Genomic DNA, 25,942 nt, shown 5'->3' with positions numbered 1-25,942 from the left:
TTCTGCCATTCAATTAGATCATGGCTGATCTGTACCTCAATCCAGTTACCCACCTTTGCTCCATATCCCACGTTAACCTGTGTAAAGATGTGCTTCCTGATTTCACCCCTGAACAGCCTCGCTCTAATTTTAAGGTTATGTTGCCTTATTTTGGTTTCCCCCACCAGAGGAAATAGTCTTTCCATATCTAACCTATCAAATCCCTTTAATGTTTTAAACACCTCGATCAGATCACCCCCTCAAACTTCTAAACTCCAGCGAATATAAGCCAAGTCTATGCAATCTGTCCTAATTTAACCCTTTTAGCCCCAGTATCATTCTGCTGAATCTTCACTGCACCCCCTCCAAGGCCAACATATCCTTCCTGAGGCACGGTGCCTAGAACTGAACACAGAACTTCAAATGGGGTCTGACCAAGGCTCAATGCAACTGAAGCATGACTTCCTCCCCTTTGTATTCAAGCATGCTTGAGATTACAATAAATAAGTTTGTCACTTCATCAAGTGAGCGTTTGAAGTTTTCTCTTTGTGAAGCTTTTATTAGCTGGGCCATTTTACTTTGCACAGTAAACAGTCAATTGTAAAGAATGTGTGGGTTTGTGATTCATAATCAGCATAAAGCAGCAGACAAAAAAACGATTGTCGCTTTTTACTGACCGAAAGTAGGCCACTCAGTAATGTTTCATCGTGACTCACTTGCACGCAGTGATCTAACATTGACCTGAAGCTGGTGGGAACAGTATAGGTTCGGGACTGCAGGTACGACTCACTAGTTATACAAGTTTTCAATCACTCGCTTGAATGGTTCAGGCAATGTATCCGATGTGTTCTTAGTTTTTAAAACTTCTTTTCCCCTCCAGTATGTTGTATGGCCAATTTTCCACTTTATACACCCGTGAGCATTAGCTGCCCATCGTGGCTGTAATAATAAACCTAACCGCAGTCTACGTGAGCTACTGGAAATGTAAATTCTACAGAGGAACATTTAATGAAGCTCCCTTGTCCCAACTGATGGCAGTGAGGGGGCGGGAGTGGTTCTGGGGCCAGGCCGGGAGCAGTTGGAGGGCACTCCTGGGCAAGAAGCAACAGGCAGTGTTGCGATACTGTTTCTGGAAATAGAAACAGAAAATGCTGAAAACATAAGTCAGTGTGAAGGGAAGAGATGAGTTAATAGGAGTCTGACTGTGTGTTTCTAGCATTCGCAATTTTGCAGGTTGCAGACCACCTCTGGAGCAAGTTAGAACAGTAGTCACTACCCTTTGACCTCTGGGCTGGGTGCAAGGCAGCACAAGAAGGATTTTAATGTATTACATTGAGTTACCCAATTACTCCTAAATAAATTGTAATCTGATTGTCAATATAATATAGGATTTATCAGTCTCTCCAGCATCAACTGAAATTGTGTTATACTTTGCATTTGTGTAAATGTAAATACAATTCTATCACCCAGTGCACTGATTGATTAGATCATTGATTGTTCATTTGTGTTTTCAGCTGTATGGAAGTTTATGTTGTAAGTAACTTGTATTTTTCTCACTCCACCTCTCCCCACCCCCCCCCCCCCCCACCAGTTAGTTCAGCAGTGGCCTTGTGGATGCAGCTCAGTTTGAAAGGGATAATGGAAAGGTTTCTGAGCATAGAATTCTCCAAACACTAGGATTTCTTTTAGGGAAGAACGTAATGTGACCGGAAAAAGGAAATCTGTGATTGACTTTGTGCTCCAGAGGATTCTGCCTGATGGGAGTTTATCGCTTTACTGCCTTACGCCATCTCTGAAATGGCTTCAGTATCCTGCCTTCACTGAACTAACAGTATCGATCACAGAATCAGCTGCTGTGCAACATTTCTCAAAATAGTTCATTTTAGGCTCCAAACCAATCATTTCGGGGATTAATAATTCTACTGAGATAATATTTGAGGATTACTGACGGGTGTGATCAGGTTACCTGATTGATGTGATTGGTGCATTTTAAGCATTATATTGCACTAAGATTCTCAATTTATTTTTGTTTGGTCTTTCATTATTTTAAATGGAATAGGCCAAATGCAGCAAAACATTATATATTATGAAGTGTTCCTGAACATTTGAGGTCTTTTTAGATTTATGCCTTATTTGTAAAGGTAAATCTTTGAGATACGCAAAGGACGAATTGCACGCGTGCACAGCAGGGTGAGTGTGTCAGCCCACGTGCTGTGTTTATTATACCTGAGTACCGATGCACATCACAGCTGACAGCTGTTGCTTTCTGCAACACTTAGGGAAGGAAATTATTTTTTATGATCTTTATTTAGTTGACACTAACAAGAGACTCCTTGCAGTCTAGGCAGAAAAGGTTCATTACATTCTTGACAATGAAACCAAACAAAATGTGTTGTGACTAAGTGAGGAATTAAGGGATATGTTTTCTTTACCCAATAATTGCCCAGGGGGTTGCAGAAAATCTCAAATTCCAATACAAGTGACGGGGGTGTGATTCCTGCTGCCATTATCGGCGCTCAATCCGAATCTCCCTTCACACTGTAGGTGTGCCATATTGTGATGAAAGCATCAACGAAGATATTCCTATCCTTTGCTTTGTACAACATTTCTTAAGTTTAATTACATTTCTTTCTTTTTAATAATTTAAGTGGTAGACTTATAAATTAATGCAATAAGCAATTATAATCAATTTTGTTGTTTGGAGCTTTTTTGTTTAAGTATTAAATAGTGTGTAATAAAATCTTGGCCTGGATTTTGCGGTCAGTGGCTAAGCGACGGCGCTCACTGCTGACCTCGAAGAAAGCTGCCCACAAGGATCTAATGATCTCTCTGGTGTGGATTTCATCTTTCCTGATAGTTTGAGTTGGTGCCAACTCTCGGGGATCTCCAATATCCAGCAACAGTGATGTCATATCACGTTGAAAAATTCTCTCAGACAGCAAACCAAGAAGTAAAATGTACTGATTATCCTTTACTTTTTAATCACTTTACAGAGAGTGAAATAAAGATTGGGACATGCACATGAGATTAAGGAAGAAACTCAAATATAAAGAGACTTAAAAATATATATATTATTAAAAACCTATGGAATTTCTATTATAGTAGAGAAATTTGACATTGCACAAATATAAAATTAGTTTTTCTGGGCCAGAGGTGTTATTCAGCACTAGTTATGATGCTGTAGGTAGTTAAAAAACCCAGTTACACCTCATTCAACAAGTCTTAACTCTTTGGGGAGTTTTACAGCAATATTATAGGGTAAAAAGGGACGTTTGCGTCACTTCAACTGATTTCTAAAGATTGCCATCTGCGCACCCCATGGAGGAGCAGGGAATCACTGACAGCAACTTCTGGATTTCCACGTTTAAGTGTGCATGTGCGGATACCAGAAGTTGCTGTCAGCTTCACAGAGGAACTACGCGAACGCTGATGGTTTTGCTGTTACTACAACCACAAAGTCTGGGCCAATAATTTATTCCAAAAAAGGGAATGTTGCCCTCAGGGCAGCACTTCAGCAGTTGGCGGCGCTTGCCCGTGCTCCAGCTGCTGGCTGACCCCTGACCCATAGGAAGACAGCCTGCCCCCTGACCCGTCGGAAAGCAGTCTACTCCCTCTCCTATAGATCTTCCTCTGCTGTCAAGGTCTTTTACTAGACTGCTGATCACCACTCTCACCAGGTCTCCCACCTCTTGGGTTGGTTACAGACAGAAGCAAGTGAGGACTGTTCCTTCCTGAGCTCTCTGATTGTGTCTGCGCAAGGCTCTGAATCTTTGATCGGACACAGATCAGGAGCTCGGCCTCTCTGCAACCTGCTGAAGGAGAGAGTTAGAACCGGGGCAATAGAAACTTGCACGGCATCCTCCCATGGCTGCAGGTGCCAGTGCTAGTTAATTGGTAACACCTATTTAATAGAAAATTGTGGACTCTTCTTTTGATATTACGCAGCTCCCCCCCCCCCCCATCCCCACCCCCCAGGACATGACCATATATCGGGAAGGGAGGGGCAACATTTCTTGTAGGCTGCGGAGTTCTCTGCCAGTCCCACGCAGCGAGGCCGTGCACCGAAAAAAATAGGAGGGAACATTGGTGGGGGTGATATTATGTGTGTCTTAATAAGCATTAAAGCGTCTGTAAAATTAATGGACTATGGAAATTTGTGAATATTGTAATATTACCTTAAATTGGATTGACGTGGAGTTGTAGATAATTTGCATTTAATAATCTATCTGCTTTAATGTTTTCAGTAGAAAATCACCAGTTTAATTATCTACAAGAACTAACATAACAAGCTCTGTAAATTACTACTGATTAAATAGATTAAGCTTCATATTGAGAAGTGCTGCTGCTACACTGAAATTATTATAATTGCTTATTGCATGTTCCAGGGGCTTTTAACTTGATGCATCATTTTTATACAAACTTACCAGAATTTTAATTGTTTTAATTCTGTGTTTACATTGCTTAATTCAAATTATTGGATAATCAAATTTTCATAACAAAAGAAACAACTTTGAATTGTCAAAAGCAGGCTCGATGTACAAAATTATATAATTATTTGATGCATTTTAATGCCACACTTGTGGGCAGCCTTTCAAAAACACATCTCGCTATGGGAGCGAGACCCAGTGTTGGCGAATCTTGCAGAATCTTGCTGCTTTGTGCTTGCATCAATTCCCTGGTCAAACTTTACACACAAGATTTGGGCTCCAAGTGATCAAACTGCTGATATTGAACACAAAAGGTCAGTTACTAGATGACTGCATGAAATGAAAATAATCAACAATGCAAACCAAGGTGTGCAGAATCGGTCCAGCCGGTTCCAGTTCCTGCCTTTACACTGGTGCATGTGATATTATGTCTGTAACTTTCAAGTCATGCCTTGTTTTATTAGTGAAATAAATGGATCACTTTATACATTAACTAAATCATTTGGAATAAATGTAAATAGATTAATGAAAATGGAAGAAAGATGTTTTCTTTGAGACATGTCTATTGGTTGCTTTGTGACTTGTGTTGTTTTCTCTGCCCTTGTATCACCTGTATAATCTATTGATATTGCTGCTGGAAACTGGTGTCCTGACTACTGATCCTCACTTTAATATGTAAGCCCATCAAATCATTGTATTCTGTTGCTCTCTAACCAGCTGATTATCTTGCACTTTTCCATGAATTTATATTCGCCTCTCACTGTGGCGTCTCTATTTACATTTTGGTGGCCTCATTAGTATAAATAGATGCTTCATTTTCATTCATTTCATAAATGATCCGGTGGTGGGAGGGGTTAAATGGTCTGTTACCGGGAGGTGTTAAATGGTCTGGGTCTGATGCGGGAGGGGTTAAATGGTCCAGTGTTGGGTTTACTGCAGACTGGGTTCCACATTATAAACCCCGACTTTCACCTGCAGGAATGTATTCATGTCCATTTGAGAGTTCAGCCCCTGAAATCTAATCAATTATTAATATGTTAACTGCTCGCTATAATTGTCTGACATCAGACTACCTTTGTGTATTATAAGCTCTTTTTCTAGCTGATTCTAATGTTGTGTATGCAATAACTGTTGGACTGAATACTGTTTAACTCCAAGAGACATGACCTTGGCTCTGCTTTATTAAGGTCCAAAGTGACTAATATATAAAATGGCTGGCCTTTTATACTTGGGCTGCATACACGTGCGTGCAGCCCAATGGCCTCCAACAGTGATCCCAAAAGTACATACATAACAATACACCCCTCTGAGATATTAACACAGTCTTTTATAAATTGAGACGGTCTGGTGTTTTACACTCCCGGGTTGACCCTCTCAGTTCAACTCCAGCCTTGGGTGAATGTTCAGAGTCTGTTGTGACTAGGGGCTGGGTGGCTGACCTGGTGGGAGTGGCAATGGCCATGTCAGGGATTCAAAGTCCATTTTCATTGAACATATCAGTGATTGAAAGTCCCGATTCACTGATGACCATTGAGTCCTCTGATGACTGGGGGTAGGTTGGTTGGTCGTCGATTGTCTCTTTCTCCAACTGTTCTGGTTCGTCTGTGTACCGCAGCTTTGTCTGATCCATTTGTTTCCTGCATGTTTGCCCATTTTTGAGCTTAACAATAAATATGCTGTTGCCCCCCTTGGCCATGACAGTGCCAGCGATCCACTTGGGACCCTGACCATAATTCAGAACATATACAGAATCATTTACAGAAATATTGTGTGACACAGCTACGCGATCGTGATACCCTTGCTGACTTTGTCTTTTATATTCAACATGATTATTCAAGAGATAGCTTAAAGACCTCTCTTCATTAGTTCAGCAGGCGAGACCCTGGTAAGCATGTGTGGTCTTGTCCTGTAACTAAGCAGTAGTCATGACAGGTGGGTCTGCAGTGACCCTTGGGTTACTCGCTTCATACTCTGCTTTATGATTTGGACAGCATGTTCTGCTTGCCATTGGATGCAGGTTTGAATGGTGCTGACCTTACATGTTTGATACGATTGAGTTTGATGAACTCTTGAAACCCATGATTGGTGAAGCACGATCCATTGTCGCTAATAACGATGTTAGGCAGACCATGTATTGTGCACATGACACTGAGGTTCTCAATGGTAGCTGTGGATGTGCTGGATAACATGATTATACACTCTATCCACTTCGAATATGCATCCACCACAACTAAAAATATCTTCCCCAGGAAGGGACCTGCAAAGTCTATGTGGATCCTGGACCATGGTTTGGACGGCCACGGCCACGGCCACGGCCACAGACTCAGTAGCAATTCCAGTGGTGCTTTGCTGAGCTGTATGCAAGTGTTGCACTGATGCACACATGATTCCAGCTCAGAGTCAATTCCCGGCCACCATACATGAGACCTGGCGATGGCTTTCATCATTACAATGCCAGGATGTGTGCTATGTAGCTCACATACAAATTTCTCTCTCCCGTTCTTGGGCATAACAGCACGATTGCCCCACAGTATACAATCCGACTGAATAGACAGTTTGTCTTTGCGACGAATGTAAGGTTTGGTCTCCTCACACATTTGCTTGGGTATGGCAGATCAATCGCCTTTGAGGATGCAACTCTTCACCACAGATAAAATCGGGTCCTGGCTGGTCCAGGTCTTAACTTGCTGAGCCGTGACGGGTTCCTTCACTCTTAAAAGCATCCATGACTAACAATAGGTCCACCAGTTGTGGCGATTCCACCTCCGGTGTGGGCAACGGACAATTCTCGGTGCCAGGTCTATGGCGAATGACATAATCATAAGCGGATAATGTCAGCGCCCACCTCTGGATACAGGATGGAGCATTGGTATTGATACCTTTGTTTTCAGAGAAGAGTGAACTGAGCGGCTTGTGATCTGTCTCCAGTTCAAACCGAAGACCAAACAGGTCCTGATGCATCTTTTTAACCCCATACACACAGGCTAGTGCTTCTTTCTCTACCATGTTGTAGGCTCTTTCCGCTTTAGGCAAACTTTTTGAAGCATATGCGACTGTTGAAGTTTACCCGACTCATTAGCTTGTTGTAGTACGCAACCAATTCCATATGACAAAACATCACAGGCCAATACTAAACATTTACATGAGTCATAACGTACCAGCAGCTTGTTAGAGCAAAGCAGATTAGTGGCTTTCTCAAACGCTCTGTCTTGAGACGCACCCCACACCCAGTTGTCACCTTTTCTTAGCAGCATGTGCAGCAGTTCTAATAAGGTGCTCAATTTAGGTAGGAAGTTACTGAAGTAGTTGAGTAGACCCAGGAACGAACGCAGCTCCGTCACATTCTGTGGCTTGGGTGCATTCTTGATGGCCTCGGTTTTCGTGTCCGTGGGCCTGATGCCGATAACAGCAATTTTCCTCCCCAGGAATTCGACCTCTGGTGCCATGAAGACGCACTTCGAGTGTTTCAGTTTGAATCGCACTTTGTCCAGACGAAGTAGAATCTCTTCTAGGTTGTTCAGATGTTCCTCGGAGTCACGACCGGTGATCAGGATGTCATCTTGGAACACGACGGTTCTGGGAACGGACTTAAGTAGATTCTCCATGTTCCTCTGAAATATTGCTGCAGCTGAGTGAATTCCAAAAGGGCACCTGTGGGAAACAATCCTTTATGCGTGTTAATGCACGTAAGTCTCTTTGACGTCTCGACCAGTCCTGTGTCATATAGGCCTACGTCAAGTCCAGTTTGGTGAACGACTTCCCCCTGGCTAGCGTTGCAAACAAGTCATCAGCCTTCGGTAACGGGTACTGATCCTGTTTCGAAACCCTGTTGATCGTAGCCTTGCAGTCTCCACAGATTCGGACTGTGCCATCACTTTTCAGCACAGGAACAATGGGGCTGGCCCATTCATTAAATTCAACCGGTGATATGATCCCTTCATGCTGGAGTCTGTCCAGTTCGATTTCGACCTCCCTGAGCTTTATGATGGACGGGTCTTGCATCCGAGTCCACATGGATCTGCACCTTGGCTCCCGTGAAGTTGCCGATGCCTGGTTCGAACAGCGAGGGGAACTTACTCAGTACTTGGGCACATGTATCTTTCTCCGACGACAACACCTTGATGTCGTTCCAATCGCATCTGATTTTTTTCAAGCCAGTTCCTGCCGAACAGCGTTAGGCTATTGCCTGGGACAATCCATAGCAGTAACTCGTGAACCGCACCATCATGCGACACTTTAATTGTGACACTGCCAATCACCATTATGAGTTCTTTGGAGTATGTGCGCAACTTGGTATTGACTGGACTCAGCCTGGGCCTCACAGCTTGTCGAATGCCCTCTGGCTCATTATCGATTGACTCGCCGCCGTGTCCAGTTCCATCGATACCGGCACCCCATTAACTTTCACGTTGATCATTATCGGTTTGCTCTTAGTTAGGAACGAGTACAGTCCATACACTTCCTCCTCTGGTATTTCTGATTGTGTATCCGAATCCGCGCTAGTCTGACCATCATTCTCCACGTGGTGTGACGCAGCACGTTTGCTTATCTGCGGACACTTGCGCTGGAGATGCCCTACTCTCAGACAGCTTTTGCAACTATATTGTTTAAATCGGCACTGCTGGTGCCGGTGATTTCCCCCACACTGCCAACACGTAGAAATTGGATGCATTCCCGCTGGCGGACTTTGGGCAGTCACAGGTTTCACGTACACAGTCGGGTAGGCTCTGCCATGTGGCGCTCTGCCGAACGCCAAATCAATCATATTTACAGTACTTGCCAAGTTTCGATTTTTCACTGATATCTGCTTTAGACTTCTATCCGTCGTCATGCATGACTGAGCGATCGTGATGGCCCTGTTCAAGTCCAACGTCTCCACCGCAGTAGTTTACGCAGGATCACCTCGTGGTTCGTGCCGATTACAATGAAGTCCTGCAGCATGTCTGCCAACACAGCACCGAACTTAAACAGTCCCGCTAGATGTCTCAGGTCGGCAACGAATTCCGCCGCATTCTGGCCCTCTGAGCGAATGTGCATGTAAAATCTGTATCTCGAGATGATGATGCCTTCACCTGGCTTAAGATGGTCCTGTACCAGTGTACACAATTCTTCATACATCTTCTCTGTTGGACTCACACACAGGAGTAGATTCTTTATCAGACCATAAATTTTTGAACCGCAAACCGTGAGGACATCAGCATCGCTGACCTCCTCCATTTTGTTGGCCATGAAGAACTGGCTCAAATGGCTCACGAAGTCTGCCCAATCTTCTCCTTCCAAAAATCGCTCCAACAATCCAATTGTGCTAATTTTTGCATGCAAAGGTTCTTGTCGCCAAATGTTGTGTATGCAATAGCTATTAGACTGAGTACTGTTTAACTCCACGAGGTAGAACCTTGGCTCTGCTTTATTAAGGCCCAAAGTGACTAATATACAAAATGGCTTTTATACTTGTGCTGCACACACGTGCACAGCCCAATGGCCTCCAACAGTGACGCCATCTAGTATCTAGTGGCTAGTGATCCCAAAAGTACATACATGACATCTAATATGGAAGTTTTGTAAAGTGGCCTCATTATAACTTGCATTTAAGCTCAAGGCCTGAGTTCCTGCAGTTTCATAACAGGTCACGCTATTAGAATTGAATTTGATTAAAAGGTAACCTGTTCTGCCCAGAAACAGCTGATACAATTTAGCAAAGGAATAAATTACTCATCCATTAGACTCCCCAAAACGTCCTAATTAAAATATATTATAATCACGGCAAGGACTTTTAAAACTCGTTTCTGTAATTGATTTAAGAGCCCCAATCTAGCTTTTATCAAAAGCAGAGTTTTAAATTGCAGAGCTTAACCCTTTACTCCTGTACAATAAAATTAAGTACAGCCTACATTTTGAGTCCGGCTTATTGGCACAGCGTGGGATCAGGGATCGGTGTCAGCTCATTGTAATGATCTCCAACTGCTTTAGTGAATGTAGCAGACTGAGGTTTGCAACAGCTACTGAGATTACGGGAAATCTGTTGTAGGGCTGCAACTGAGAGATGGCTGGTAAACAAACATTCAGAAATAATCTAAACATTCTTTATAAAACTTGGTACAATTCAAAAAAGGATAGGCCCTTACGGCTATAGGGATCAAGGGGTATGGAGAGAAAGCAGGAAAGGGGTACTGAGGGAATGATCAGCCATGATCTTATTGAATGGTGGTGCAGGCTCGAAGCGCCAAATGGCCTACTCCTGAACCTATTTTCCATGTTCTATGTTTCTATGATACAAGCTTGCTAAATATGCCCTTGCTGTAATTTATCGAAGAAGTACTGAGATCCATATTACTGTTGAGTTATAATATTTCCTTAACTAAACTTCAATTAACTCACTTACGGAATTGTGTGGCAGTATTTACCAGAATTTAAACTCCACTTATGTTGGGGTGAAATGCAACTTGTGCTGTTGGTGTTTCACCACCAGGGGGAGCCATTCCTGCATCCAGTAAATTCTGCAAAGACAATATCATCAGAAACAATATCAGATTCTGTAAAATGATCAATTCCTTTTCTATTAATAACAATTGATCTCTTTGGGAGATATCTTCATTCTGAAGATGGAGCTGAACGTGACCCCACGGTAGGATGTTTTTACAAAATCACACAATAAATCTTGAAACATGGAAACATAGAAAATAGGTGCAGGAGTAGGTAATTCGGCCCTTCAAGCCTGCACCACCATTCAATATGATCATGACTGATCATGCAACTTTAGTACCTCATTCCTGCTTTCTCTCCATACCCCTTGATCCCTTTAGTCGTAAGGGCCATATCTAACTCCCTTTTGAATACATCTTAACGAACTGGCCTCAACAACTCTCTCTGGTAGACAATTCCACAGGTTCACAACACTCTGAATGAAGAAGTTTCTCCTCATCTCGGTCCTAAATGGCTTATCCTTTATCCTTAGACTGTGACCCCTGGTTCTGGACTTCCCCAACATTGGGATCATTCTTCCTGCATCTAACCTGTCCAATCCCGTCAGAATTTTATATGTTTTAATGAGATCCCCTCTCATTCTTCTAAATTCCAGTGAATATAAGTCTAGTCAAACCAGTCTTTCTTCATATGTCAGTCCTGCCATCCCGGGAATCAGTCTGGTGAACCTTCGCTGCACTCCCTCAATAGCAAGAATGTCCTTCTTCAGATTAGGAGACCAAAACTGAACACAATATTCAAGGTGTGGCCTCACCAAGGCCCTGTACAACTGTAGTAAGACCTCCCTGCTCCTATACTCAAATCTTCTCGCTATGAAGGCCAATATGCCATTTTCCTTCTTCACCGCCTGCTGTACCTGCATGCCAAATTTCAATGACTGATGTACCATGACACCCAAGTCTCGTTGCATCTCCGTTTTTCCTAATCTGTCACCATTCAGATAATATTCTGCCTTCCTGTTTTTGCCACCAAAGTGAATAACCTCACATTTATCTACATTATACTGCATCTGCCCTGCATTTGCCCACTCACCTAACCTATCCAAGTCACCCTGCAGCCTCTTAGCATCCTCCTCACAGCTCACACTGCCACCTAGCTTAGTGTCATCTGCAAACTTGGAGATATTACATTCAATTCCTTCGTCTAAATCATTAATCTTTTATGGGCCTCGCTGCTCCCGACCTGCTCTGCTCCGACCTCCGCCGCTCCCGACTGCTGGGCCGCTTTTATGGCATGTTGGCCTTCATAGCGAGAGGATTTTAGTATAGGAGCAGGGAGGTCTTACTACAGTTGTACAGGGCCTTGGTGAGGCCACACCTTGAATATTGTGTTCAGTTTTGGTCTCCTAATCTGACGAAGCACATTCTTGCTATTGAGGGATTGCAGCGAAGGTTCACCAGACTGATTCCCAGGATGGCAGGACTGACATATGAAGAAAGACTGGAACGACTAGGCTTATATTCAATAGAATTTAGAAGAATGAGAAGAGATCTCATAGAAACATGTAAAATTCTGACGGGATTGGACAGGTTAGATGCAGGAAGAATGTTCCTGATGTTGGGGAAGTCCAGAACCAGGGGTCACAGTTTAAGGATAACGGGACCGAGATGAGGAGAAATGTCTTCCTCAGAGAATTGTGAACCTGTGGAATTCTCTACCACAGAGAATTGTTGAGGACAGTTAGTTAGATATATTCAAAAGGGAGTTAAATGTGGGCCTTATGGCTAAAGGGATCAAGGGGTATGGCGAGAAAGCAGGAATGGGGTACTGAAGTGCATGATCAGCCATTAGCATATTATATAGAAATTAGGTGCAGGAGCAGGCCATTCAGCCCCTTGAGCCTGCACCGCCATTCAATAAGATCATGGCTGATCATTCAACCTCAGTACCCCTTTCCTGCTTTCCATACCTCTTGATCCCTTTGGCGGTAAGGGCCATATCTAACTCCCTTTTGAATATATCTAACAAACTGGCCTCAACAACTTTCTGCGGTAGAGAATTCCAAAGGTTAACCAATCTCTGAGTGAAGATGTTTCTCCTCATCTCGGTCCTAAATGGCTTACTCCTTATTCTTAGACTGTGATCCCTGGTTCTGGAACTCTCCAGCAACGGGAACATTCTTCCTGCCTCTAACCTGTCCGATCACGTCAGAATTTTATATGTTTCTAAGAGATCCCCTCTCATTCTTCTAAACTCCAGTGGATACAAACCCAGTTGATCCAGTCTCTCCTCATATGTCAGTCCTGCCATCCCGGGAATCAATCTGGTGAACCTTCGCTGTACTTCCTCAATAGCAAGAATGTCCTTCCTCAGATTAGGATACCAAAACTGAACACAATATTCCAGGTGTGGCTGTTCAACTGCAGTAAGACCTCCCTGCTCCTATCTCAAATCCTCTAGCTATGACAGCCAACATGCCATTTGCCTTCTTCACCGCCTGCTGTACCTGCATGCCAAATTTCAATGACTGATGTACCAGGACACCCAGGTCCCATTGCACCTCCCCTTTTCCTAATCTGTCACCATTCAGATAATATTCTGCCTTCCTGTTTTTGCCACCAAAGTGGATAACCTCACATTTATCCACATTATACTGCATTTGCCCACTCGCCTAATCTGTCCAAGTCACCCTGCAATCTCTTCGCATCCTCCTCACATCGCCACCCAGCTTAGTATCATCTGCAAACTTGGAGATACTACATTCAATTCCTTCATCTAAATCATTGATGTATATTGTAAATAGCTGGGGTCCCAGTACTGAACCCTGCGGCACCCCACTGGTCACTGCCTGCCATTCTGAAAAGGACCCGTTTATTTTGACTCTTTGTTTCCTGTCTGCCAACCAGTTCTCTATCCACATCAATACATTACCCCCAATACCATGTGCTTTAATTTTGAACACTCTTGTGTGGGACCTTGTCGAAAACTTTTTGAAAGTCCAAATACACCACATCCACTGGTTCTCCCTTTACTAGTTACATCCTCAAAAAATCCAAGAAGATTTGTCAAACATGATTTCCCTTTCATAAATCCATGCTGACTTGGACCGATCCTGTCACTGCTTTCCAAATGTGCTGCTATTTCATCTTTATAATTGATTCCAACATTTTCCCCACTACCCATGTCAGGCTAACTGGTCTATAATTCCCTCTTTTCTCTCTCCTTCCTTTTTTAAAAAGTAGTGTTACATTAGCTACCCTCCAGTCCATAGGAACTGATCCAGAGTCAATAGAACGTTGGGAAATGATCACCAATGCATCCACTATTTCTAGAGCCACTTCCTTAAGTACTCTGGAAAACTATCAGGCCCCGGGGATTTATCGGCCTTCAATCCCATCAATTTCCCTAACACAATTTCCCACCTAATAAGGATTTTCTTCAGTTCCTCCTTTTCGATAGACCCTCGGTCCCCTAGTATTTCCGGAAGGTTATTTGTGTCTTCCTTAGTGAAGACAGATCCAATTGGTTCAATTGGTCTGCCATTTCTTTGTTCCCCATTATAAATTCAACTGATTCTGATTGCAAAGGACCTACATTGGTCTTCACTAATCTTTTTCTCTTCACATATCTATAGAGCTTTTGCAGTCAGTTTTTATGTTCCCTGCAAGCTTCCTTTCATACTCTATTTTCCCCCCTCCTAATTAAACCCTTTGTCCTCCTCTGCTGATTTCTAAATTTCTCCCAGTCCTCAGGTTTGCTGCTTTTTCTGTCCAATTTATATGCCTCTTCCTTGGATTTAACACTATCCCTAATTTCCCTTGTTAGCCACCATTGAGCTACCTTCCCCATTTTAATTTTACTCCAGACAGGGATGTACAATTGTTGAAGTTCATCCATGTAATCTATAAATGTCTGCCATTGCCTATCCACTGTCAACCCTTTAAGTATCATTTGCCAGTCTATCCTAGCCAATTCACGTCTCATACCATCAAAGTTACCTTTCCTTAAGTTCAGGACCCTCATCTCTGAATTAACACTGTCATTCTCCATCTTAATAAAGAATTCTACCATATTATGGTCACTCTTCCCCAGGGGGTCTCGCACAATAAGATTGCTAATTAGTCTTCTCTCATTACACAACACCAAATCTAGGATGGCCAGCTCTCTAGTTGGTTCCTCAACATATTGGTCTAGAAAGCCATCCCTACTACACTCCAGGAAATCCTCCTCCACTGCATTGCTACCTGCTTGGTTAGCCCAAACTATATGTAGATTAAAGTCGCCCATGATAACTGCTGTACCTTTATTGCACGCATCCCTAAGTTCCTGTTTGATGCCATCCCTAACCTCACTACTACTGTTTTGTGGTCTGTACACAACTCCCACTAGCATTTTCTGCCCTTTGGTATTCTGCAGCTCTACCCATACAGATTCCACATCATCCAAGCTAATGTCCTTTCTTACTATTGCGTTTTATTTCCTCTTTAACCAGCAACGCTACACCACTTCCTTTTCCTTTCTGTCTATCCTTCCTGAATGTTGGATACCCCTGGATGTTGAGTTCCCAGCCTTGGTCACGCTGGAGCCATGTCTCCGTAATCCCAATTATATCATAATCGTTAATAGCTGCCTGCGCAGTTAATTCATCCACCTTATTACGAATACTCCTCGCATTGAGGCACAGAGCCTTCAGGCTTGTCTTTTTAACACTCTTTGTGCCTTTAGAATTTTGCTGTAATGTGGCCCTTTTTGATGTTTGCCTTGGGTTTCTCTGCCCTCCACTTTTACTATTCTCCATTCTATCTTTTGCTTCTGCCCCCATTTTATTTCCCTCTGCCTCCCTGCATAGGTTCCCATATTGAATGGTGGTGCAGGCTTGAAGTGCCGAATGGCCTACTCCTGCACCTATTTTCTATGTTTCTATATTTCTATGAATGAGAAAATACTTTACCTGGATTGTTTGGCCAGAGCCATGTGACTGCAGCTCCAGCTCTGCAGACGTCCCAACGTGCACGTGCTGCGACGCACAGTGAGTGAAGGCCTCAAGACTGGGATCTCTCGTGGGCGCAGCAGGTTCTGGTAAGTGCGCATCTTTTTTCCCTTTTTTGCCAATCGCCCACGGGAAGCAACCGACCGGGATTTCTAGGCCATACTCTCTGCATCCAACTTGTCCAGCCCTCTCAATATCTTATATGTTTTGATAAGATCACCTCTCATTCTTCTGAACTCCAATGAGTATAGACTGAACCTACTCAACCTACCTTCATAAGTCAACCCCCTCATCTCTGGAATCAACATAGTGAAACTTCTCTGAACTGCCTCCAGTGCAAGTATATCCTTCCTTAAATACGGAGACCAAAACTGCACACCGTACTCCAGGTGTGACCTCACCAATACCTGTACTGTTGTAGCAGGACTTCTCTGCTTTTATACTCTATCCCCCTTGCAATAAAGGCCAACATTCCAATTACGTTCCTGATTACTTGCTGCACCTGCATACAAACTTTTTGTGTTTCATGCACAAGGACCCCCAGGTCCCTCTGTACTGAAACACTTTGCAATTTTTCTCCATTCAAAATATAATCTGCTTTTCTATTTTTTCTGCCAAAGTAGATAACTTCACATTTTCCTACATTATACTCTATCTGCCAAATTTTTGCCCACTCACTCAGCCTTTCTATATCCCTTTGCAGATTGTTTGTGTCCTCCATGCAATTTGCTTTCCCACCCATCTTTGTGTCATCAGCAAACTTGGCTACATTACACTCAGTCCCTTCACCCAAGTCATTAACATAGATTGTAAATAGTTGAGGCCCCAGCACCGATCCCTGCGGCACCCCACTAGTTACTGCTTGCCAACTGGAAAATGACCCGTTTATCCCGACTCTCTGTTTTCTGTTAGTTAGTCAATCCTCAATCCATACTAATGTATTACCCCCAACCCCGTGAACATTTATCTTATGCAGTAACCTTTTATGTGGCACCTTATCGAATGCCTTCTGGAAATCCAAATACACCACATCCACTGGTCCCCCCCTTATCCACCCTGCTCATTACATCCTCGAAGAACTCCAGCAAATTTGTCAAACGTGATATCCCTTTCATAAAGCCATGCTGACTCTGCTTGATTGAATTATGCTTTGCCAAATGTCCCGCTACTGCTTCGTTAATAATGGACTCCAGCATTTTCCCAATAACAGATATTAGTCTAACCAGTCTATAGTTTCCTGCTTTCTGTCGGTCTCCTTTTTTAAATAGGGGTGTTACATTTTCAGTTTTCCAATCCACTGGGATCTCCCCACAATCCAGTGAATTTTGGTAGATTACAACCAATGCATCCACTATCTCTGCAGTCACTTCTTTAGGACCCTAGCATGCAAGCCATCAGGTCCAGGGGACTTACTCGCTTTTAGTCCCATTATTTTACCGAGTACTACTTCTTTAGCGCTAGTTATCGGATTAAGTTCCTCCCTCCCTTTAGCCCCTTGATTACCCCATATGTTTTTAGTGTCTTCTACTGTGAAGACCGATACAAAATATTTGTTCAATGTCTCTGCCATTTCCCCCTGTTCCCCATTATTAATTCCACAGTCTCATCCTCTAGGGGACCAACATTTATTTTAGCCACTATTTTCCTTTTTATGTACCTGTAGAAACTCTTCCTATCTGTTTTTATATTTCGTGCTAGTTTATTTTCGTAATCTATCATCCCTCACTTTATTATCTTTTTACTCGTTCTTTGCTGACTTTTAAAAGTTTGCCAATCCTCTGGCCTCCCACTAGTCTTGGCCACATTGTATGCCCTTGTTTTCAATTTGATACCATCCCTTATTTCCTTAGTTAGCCATGGATGGTTATCCCTTCTCTTACAGCCTTTCCTTCTCATTGGGATATATTTTTGTTGCGAGTTATGAAATATCTCCTTAAATGTCTACCACTGCTCATCAACCGTCCCACTCTTTAATCTATTTTCCCAGTCCACTTTAGCCAACTCTGCCTTCATACCTTTGTAGCCTCCTTTATTTAAGCTTAGGACACTGGTTAGAGATCCAACTTTCTCACCCTCCAACTGAATTTGAAATTCAACCATGTTATGGTCACTCATTCCTAAAGGATCCTTCACTAGGAGATTGTTTATTAATCCAGTGTCATTACACAGTACCAGATCTAAAATAGCCTGCTCCCTGATTGGTTCCGCAATGTACTGTTCAAAGAAACTATCCCGGATATACTCTATGAACTCTTCCTCAAGGCTACCCTGGCTAATTTGCTTTGTCCAATCAAAGTGAAGGTTAAAATCGGCCATGATTATTGTCGTTCCTTTTTTACAAGCCTCCATTATTTCTTGATTTATACTCCAAGTGTAGATACTGTTAGGAGGTCTATAGACTAAGCCCATCAGTGACTTTTCCCTATTATTATTCCTTATCTCCACCCAAACTGATTCAACATCTTGATCTTCTGAGCCAATATCGTTACTCACTCATCATCATAGGCAGTCCCTCGAAATCGAGGAAGACTTGCTTCAACTCTAAAAGTGAGTTCTTAGGTGACTGAATAGTTCAATACGGGAATTACAGTCTCTGTCACAGGTGGGACAGAGAGTCATTGAAGGAAAGGATGGGTGGGACTGGTTTGCCGCATGCTCCTTCCGCTGCCTGCGCTTGTTTTCTGCATGCTCTAGGCGACGAGACTCGAGGTGCTCAGCGCCCTCCTGGATGCACTTCCTCCACTTAGGGCGGTCTTTGGCCAAGGACTCCCAGGTATTGGTGGGGATGTTGCATTTTATCAAGGAGGCTTTGAGGGTATCCTTGTAACATTTCATCTGCCCACCTTTGGCTCGCTTGCTGTGTAGGAGTTCCGAGTAGAGCACTTGCTTTGGGAGTCTTGTGTCAGGCATGCGAACAATGTGGCCCACCCAACAGAGCTGGTTGAGTGTGGTCAGTGCTTCGATGCTGGGGATGTTGGCCTGATCGAGGAAGCTAACGTTGGTGCGTCTGTCCTCCCAAGGGATTTGCAGGATCTTGTGGAGACATCGTTGGTGGTATTTCTCCAGCGATTTGAGGTGTCGACTGTATATTGAGGGAGTGCAGCGAAGGTTCACCAGACTGATTCCCGGGATGGCGGGACTGACCTATCAAGAAAGACTGGATCAACTGGGCTTGTATTCACTGGAGTTCAGAAGAATGAGAGGGGACCTCATAGAAACATTTAAAATTGTGACGGGGTTAGACAGGTTAGATGCAGGAAGAATGTTCCCAATGTTGGGGAAGTCCAGAACCAGAGGTCACAGTCTAAGGATAAGGGGTAAGCCATTTAGGACCGAGATGCGGAGGAACTTCTTCACCCAGAGAGTGGTGAACCTGTGGAATTCTCTACCACAGAAAGTTGTTGAGGCCAATTCACTAAATATATTCAAAAAGGAGTTAGATGAGGTCCTTACTACTAGGGGGATCAAGGGGTATGGCGAGAAAGCAGGAATGGGGTACTGAAGTTGAATGTTCAGCCATGAACTCATTGAATGGCGGTGCAGGCTAGAATGGCCGAATGGCCTACTCCTGCACCTATTTTCTATGTTTCTATGTTTCTATGGTCCATGTCTCTGTGATTCTCACTAACACACTGATCTCATCCTTTATTAACAGAGCTACCCCACCTTTTTTCATTTTGTCTTGCATTCATGTCTCTGTAATGGCTATCAGATCATATCTATTTGTGCGGTCAACTCATCTATTTTATTATTGAATGCTGTGTGCATTCAGATAAAGAGCTTTTAAATTTGATTTTTTACCCTTTTTTCCCGCTTTGACCCCACTTTCTGATTCACTTTTATGTTTATGCATTCTGTCCCTTCCTATCATGCTCTGGTTTTCATTTTCCCCAGTGCTACCCTGCTCTATTGCCTTCTTCTTATTCTTTGACTTTTTAAATTTTTGCTCAGCTGAACCCCCCCCCCCCACCCACTATTTAGTTTAAAGCCCTCTCTACAGCCCTAGTTATTTGACCCTAGTCCCAGCATGATCTAAGCGGAGTCCATCACAAGGGAACAGCTCCTTCTTACCCAGTACTGGTGCCAGTGTCCCATGAACCAAAACCCATTTCTCCTACACCACTCTTTGAACCACGTGTTTAACTCTCTGATCATATTTACCCTATGCAAATTTGCTCGTGGCTCAGTAGTAATTCAGAGATTATTACCTTTGTGGTTCTGCTTTTTAATTTGGCCCCTAGCTGCTCCTACTCCCTCAGCAGAACCTCTTTATTTGTCCTACCTATGTCATTGGTACCTACATGGACCATGACAACTGGATCTTTCCCCTCCTACTCCAAGTTCCTCTCCAGCCCAGCAGAGATGTCCTTAACCCTGACACCGGGCAGGCAACACAGTCGTCTGGACTCATGCTCTCGCCTGCAGAGAACCTTCTCTATCCCCCTAATGATACTGTCCCCTACCACTACAACATTTCTTTTTACTCCCCCCACTTGAATGGCCCCTGTGCCTCGGTGCTGTGGTCAGTTTGCTCATCCTCTCTGCAGTCCCTGCTCTTGTCCACACTGGGAGTAAGCGCCTCAAACGTGTTGGACAAGAGCGAAAGCTGAGGCTCCTCCATCACTATCTCCTGGGCCCCATACCAAATTTGAATGAATTAATCTAAGGGGTGTGACTGCCTCCTGGAACACAGCGTCCAGGTAACTCTCCCCCTCCCTGATGTGTTGTAGTGGCTGCAACTCGGACTCCAGCTCATCAACGTGGAGCCAAAGTTCCTCGAGCTGCAGACACTTGCTGCTGATGTGGTTGCTGTGGACCTCCATGGGGTCAACCAACTCCCACATGCAGCTGCAGAAACACATTGCCTGTCCTGCCATCTCTAATGTATTTAATTAATTAAGTTTTCAAGTTTTGTTTTCAATCCCAGCTCTTAATTCAAATCAATGCCCCAGAAAAGATAGAAAAACTCGTCAACCAATCACTTCCCTTCTTTCCTGTGATCTCACACTTTAATTTTGGTTTTTTCTACTTCTTGTCTTTAGGTCAGTTGGTGCTGTTTGGGCTGATTCTATTTCTCAATATTGTTCTACTAATACTTTGTCTTTTAATTTTTCACCACGTCTACCTGTATTTTCAGTTTTTTAAGAGAGAGTTTTTATTAATTCATGGGATGTGGGCATCGTCAGCAAGGCCAGCATTTATTGCCCATCTCTAATTGCCCTTGTGAAGGTGGTGGTGAACCACCTTCCTGAACTGCCGTTCTTTTTGTAGCGATTTGGTACAACTAAGTGGCTTGCTAGGCCATTTCAGAGGGCAGTTAAGAGTCAACCACATTGCTGTGGGTCTGAAGTCACATATAGGCCAGACCAGGTAAGAACGGCAGGCTTCCTTCACTAAAGGACAGTAGTGAACCAAAAAGGGGTTTACATCAATCCAGTAGTTTCATGGTCACCATTACTGATACTAGTGGTGGGATTTCAACTCATGTTTCTGGATCATTAGTCCTGGCCTCTGGATTACTAGTCCAGTAACATAAGCAGCATGCTACCATTCCCAATATGAATGAAAAGTGAAGAGTAGGAGGTAGTAAAGGAGAACTGGACTACTGTACTTGGTTTGAAGGTGAGAAAGATGACAATTCTGGAGGTAACTGAACAGAACAAAGATGACCAGGATATCACCAGTTTACTCGCTGATGCACCCCAGTTACTAGGCTAAAAGCTAGAGATTTAAGATTCTGATTAAATTACAAGTAAATATCCTGTTTTGTCAACTGCAGGAAGTCTGTTAATCTGAAAGCTGTTTGAGCACCGGAAGTAGTGAGCACTGCTCTGAACAGTTAAAGCATACAGTAACCGTTTGTCATTCTGTAGAATATTTAATAGAATAATTTTAAAGATCTCCTTGTGTTGCTTACAACACCCCTGAACCTAAACACACGTGTTCCAACAGCCCTGCAGTTTTTTTCTTTTGAAGTAATTATCCAATTCCCTTTTGAAAATTACTATTGAATCTGTTTCCGCACCCTTTCAGGCAGTGCATTCCAGATCATAGCAATGTGCTGCATATTTTTCTTCTCTCCTTAGCCCGCCTTTGGCTCTTTTGCCAATTATCTTAAATCGGTGTCCACTGGTTATCAGCCCTCCTACCACTGGGAACAGTGTCCTTATTTACTCCTTCAAAACCCCATATAATTTTGAATATCTCTATTAAAATCTCCCCTTAACCTTAATCTCTCTCTCAGGAGAATAATCCCAGTTGCTCCAGTCTCTCCACAAGTCCCTAGTTCCTGGTACCCTTCTGGTGAATCTCCTCTGCACCCTCTTCAAGGCCTTGACATCCTTTCTAAAGTGTGAAGCCCAGAATTGGACACAATATTCCAGCTGAGGCCTAACCAGTATTTTATAAAGGTATAGCATAACTTTCTTGTTTTTGTACTATATGCTTTTAGTTATAAAGGGGACATACCCCACACCCCTCGCTGTAACTCGTAACGTCAGCCGGTGAGCGTGCTCCAGTCTGCATTTAACATCAGTTCTGCAGCTGGCTTATTGCCCATCCAGCAATAAATAACTAACCATATTTTCCGTGACGTTGTAGAAATGAAAACCTCAACGGTCGCTTTTAACCGCGGGATAACTCGGTATTCAGTGAAGTTTATTAAAGAAGTTATTTAATTCCTATCAATAATTCTGTAAAACTCATTTATTAAAGTGTGTTATGTTTGTGGGGTTTTTCGTGTGACGACTGGTTTTGCAAATTACAGAAATGATTTCACTTCGCCCATTTGCCCCGGTTGGTAAATCCGATTATTTTCTGTTTAAATTGAGATTAATGCAAGTGACTGAGTTTGGAGAGCGAAAGGTTAAGAGAGTAAAAGGCCATGCTACAGGGAGAGCATGATGAAAACTCGCGGTAATCCGTCCTCAAGTTACAATTTCCAGTGTTCTCTGTTTTCGTTGTAATACTAACGAATTCGTTACAAAATGAATCCAAAAACCTTTCAACTTCGAACCGAGACGATCGCCGTTCGCTTATTTTGAGAGAAGTGGGAAACCCACGCGTTCTAGTGCAGGATTCGGGGAACTTCCCAGTTTGAAACCACTGCCGAGGCTCCAAACTTTGAAATCTGTGTTCCTCACAAACAGATGTGGTTAGTGTGACCAGGATTCGGCTCGTTAGCTCCCGAGTTGTATGGGAAATAACTTCAGATTATTTGTGTAGTTTAAACTAAGCAGCTCGTCAGTCGGTTACTAAACGGCAGGTTCGGGGAGAGGGTTGGACAAGGTTCGAGCTGCGCTTTCTGCACCATTTCTGACATTTGTGATTTTTAAACATCTTTATTTACAAAGGCACCGGATACGATTTAACCTAACCCATCCTTTGGATAACTGGCGATACCGGGCACAACGCTGCAGTCGGTAAAGAGTAATATTGGGCGGGGTGTAAAACCGGCGTTACACCCTCGCCAGTTAAGTTAAAATTACCCTCATTACACAGCGCAATCTCACCATGACAACACGGAGCCGGGTCTGGGTTAATATCGGGTCACAGTCGACCAATTTGATCATGAACTTTATTGAAATATCCGTGGCCATTTGTTACATATTGAGACTGAATTAGTTACTTGCGTTAAATAACGAATTTGATCTCATGTCCAAACTTTTCATGCAGCATATTAGGCCATAAAAATAACGACACAAGTAGAATTAAACTCAAACGGATCGAGTCTGTTGTCAGCACTGCACAAAATCAAACTTTGCCGAAACTATTAACAAATAGAAACATTAATTTTAATCCGGCTGTTAATGTGCACATGCGACATAGTAAAGATTTTAAGAGTTGGCATGTTTTAAATGGGTAAGTTAAAAAAATTAGAATCAAAGTGCAACTTTACAGAGTTTTATTTCCAGAGTTGTTGCTCCGTGTTATAGAAAAGCGCCTCCCTTGTTTACCCTAAATTTATCCTTAAAACCATGAAACCTAATGTAAACATTCCCAGGTCTGTCTGAACCTGGCTGATTGTTTGAATGTTTATTAAGACAAGAATAAGGGGAACCAAAGTGTATCGTCCCTTTTATATCCGCCATTAGTCCAGTGCCCAAAACTGAACCTTTTTTGAAATATAAAAATTACAACGTACAAAACTCGAATAAATCATTAATATTTATCCGGAAATCGGAGTGTGGTTTTGTAAAATGAACAAGAGTCAAGTTGGCAACAGTCGGTATTTAAGGTACCATCAGTGGAAGGAATTCCCTGTGGAACACGGGCCAGAAACGGTCCGAAGGACATCAGGTCCAAGGCACCAGGCGGGTACCCTTCATTCGGATTACTTTCCCTGTACGATACCTCGCCGCATATTATTATAGCAATGTGACATTGGCCACAAAATAACCCACAGTTTCTGACGAATGGCCCTTTACAAAGAGGGCTCGACTGAAATAACGGGCTCACGCCAAACTCGAGTGCAGAATATCTTTCTCCTTTGACAGTCAATAAGAACCAGCATGACTCCGGTATGGAGCGGGACACCGCGCGATCGCACAAACACAAGCGGCTGTAACTGAAACAGTAACCTGCCTGAACCGAACTGTTCAAAGTTTAAAGTAACTACAGTTAAAATCTCAATTAAACTGAATGCTCGCAAAATTAACACAAAGCACGTGTTTCAATATGTGATAAATGGAACATTAAGGCAACACTGGGGCTGCCAGTGTCAGCAAAGACACAGAGCCCTGTATACAGGGGCACGGCGAATAAACACCTACAATAAACAGATGAAATTTAGCGAATTAAATCGTCTGTTATTTCCTGTGCCTCCTACACAGAGCAGTCCCTCTGGTGCCGCCGCTCCCGGGAAGCCTCGGGCTGAGGGGCGGACAATGGCTCCCTCTCCCGGGCCACCGGGCTCGGACAATACCGCCGAGAGAGGCAGGCGTCCAACCTCAACCTGCCGATGGCAAATCTGTCTAACCTGTTGAGCATGGTGCTGTGAGTTTGCCATTATAAAAAGGAGACTGAGTTTACAGCGTGTACTTATACAGTGCGATGTACTGCCCGACTGCTGATGTGTGATTCAGGACACTTCATCTGCGCGCTGTGTAAAACGGGCTCCGAAAGGTTGAGATTAAACGCTGCTCAGTTTTTCATTATTTTGATTTGTTCTATTGTTCTATATATGTTTTAAAGGAGGATTTTATCAACACAATTTTCACTGCATAGCAAAATCCATTGGGGTATACGAACTGCCAAGATAATAAGAGAACATTACATACTTCCAAAATATGTACTACACTTTGAATCATGAAATTATCTGCGAAATAAAATTAAATACAATTAAGATAAGATATGTAGCGGGGATGGTGTGACTGATGCCGCGTTGGAACGGGTGTGTGGTGATTATTCACTTCAAGAAACTTACTAGAAATCAACTTAAATAAAGCATTCTCAATTCAGAATGAATGGACTGTCTCAGTGTTTGCCAGCAATTTTATACCCAGTCTGTACCCCCAACACTCTCGGCTAAAGAGAGTTCCCAGAGAGTACTTGGTCATTATTTGTATTAAAAAAGTAGTTCATTTGGAATTAATGATCCTGATATTTTAATGAGAGTCAAGCCTGGCTCAAGTGCTTGTCAACTCTAAGACAGGCTGACATTTTGGTGCAGTGCTGAGGGAGTTCTGTACTGTCGGAGGTGCCGTCTTTACGATGAGACTTAAGCCAGACCTCTCAAGTGGATGTAAAAAATCCTATAGCACTATTTGAAGACCAGGGAGTTCTTCAGGTATCCTGGCCAACATTCCTCTCCGAAACACCAAAGACAGATTATCTGGTCACTTACGTGGAGCTAGTTGTGTGCAAATTGGCTGCCCCTTAGCCTACATAAAAGGTGTGCTTCATTTCAAATGGGCGGCACTGGCAAGGCCGGCTATTCTCTACTGGCTCTGAGAAGGTGGTGGTGAGCCTTTTTCTTGAGCCGCTGGTAGTAGGTTGATACAACTGAGTGGCTCGCTAGACCCACTTCAGAGGGCAGTTAAGAGTCAACCACATTGACCTGGGATTGGAGTCACATGTAGGGATAGACCAGATAAGGACGGCAGGCTTCCTTCCCGAAAGGGAC

General features: G+C 43.2%; 1 protein-coding gene across 4 annotated transcripts in view; it reads left to right on the top strand.

Annotated features, from left to right (window-relative positions):
• The window catches only part of stard3nl (STARD3 N-terminal like), a 168,212-nt gene that overhangs the window by 48,534 nt on the left and 93,736 nt on the right, over positions 1 to 25,942 (top strand). For 2 of the 4 annotated variants that reach the window (XM_070889318.1, XM_070889289.1), the window contains one exon: positions 1,571 to 4,938. The exons of the other annotated variants lie outside the window; for them this stretch is intronic. The gene's annotated coding sequence lies outside the window, so the exon portion shown is untranslated. Of the gene's footprint in view, positions 1 to 1,570; positions 4,939 to 25,942 lie in introns of those variants that run through there. 4 annotated transcript variants of the gene reach the window in all.

The sequence above is a fragment of the Pristiophorus japonicus genome, chromosome 1 (assembly GCF_044704955.1).
Source record: "Pristiophorus japonicus isolate sPriJap1 chromosome 1, sPriJap1.hap1, whole genome shotgun sequence".
Classification (NCBI taxonomy): Eukaryota; Metazoa; Chordata; class Chondrichthyes; family Pristiophoridae; genus Pristiophorus; species Pristiophorus japonicus.
The sequence above is the reverse complement of the archived record's forward strand: the minus strand, read 5'-3'. Positions and strand labels throughout refer to the sequence as shown.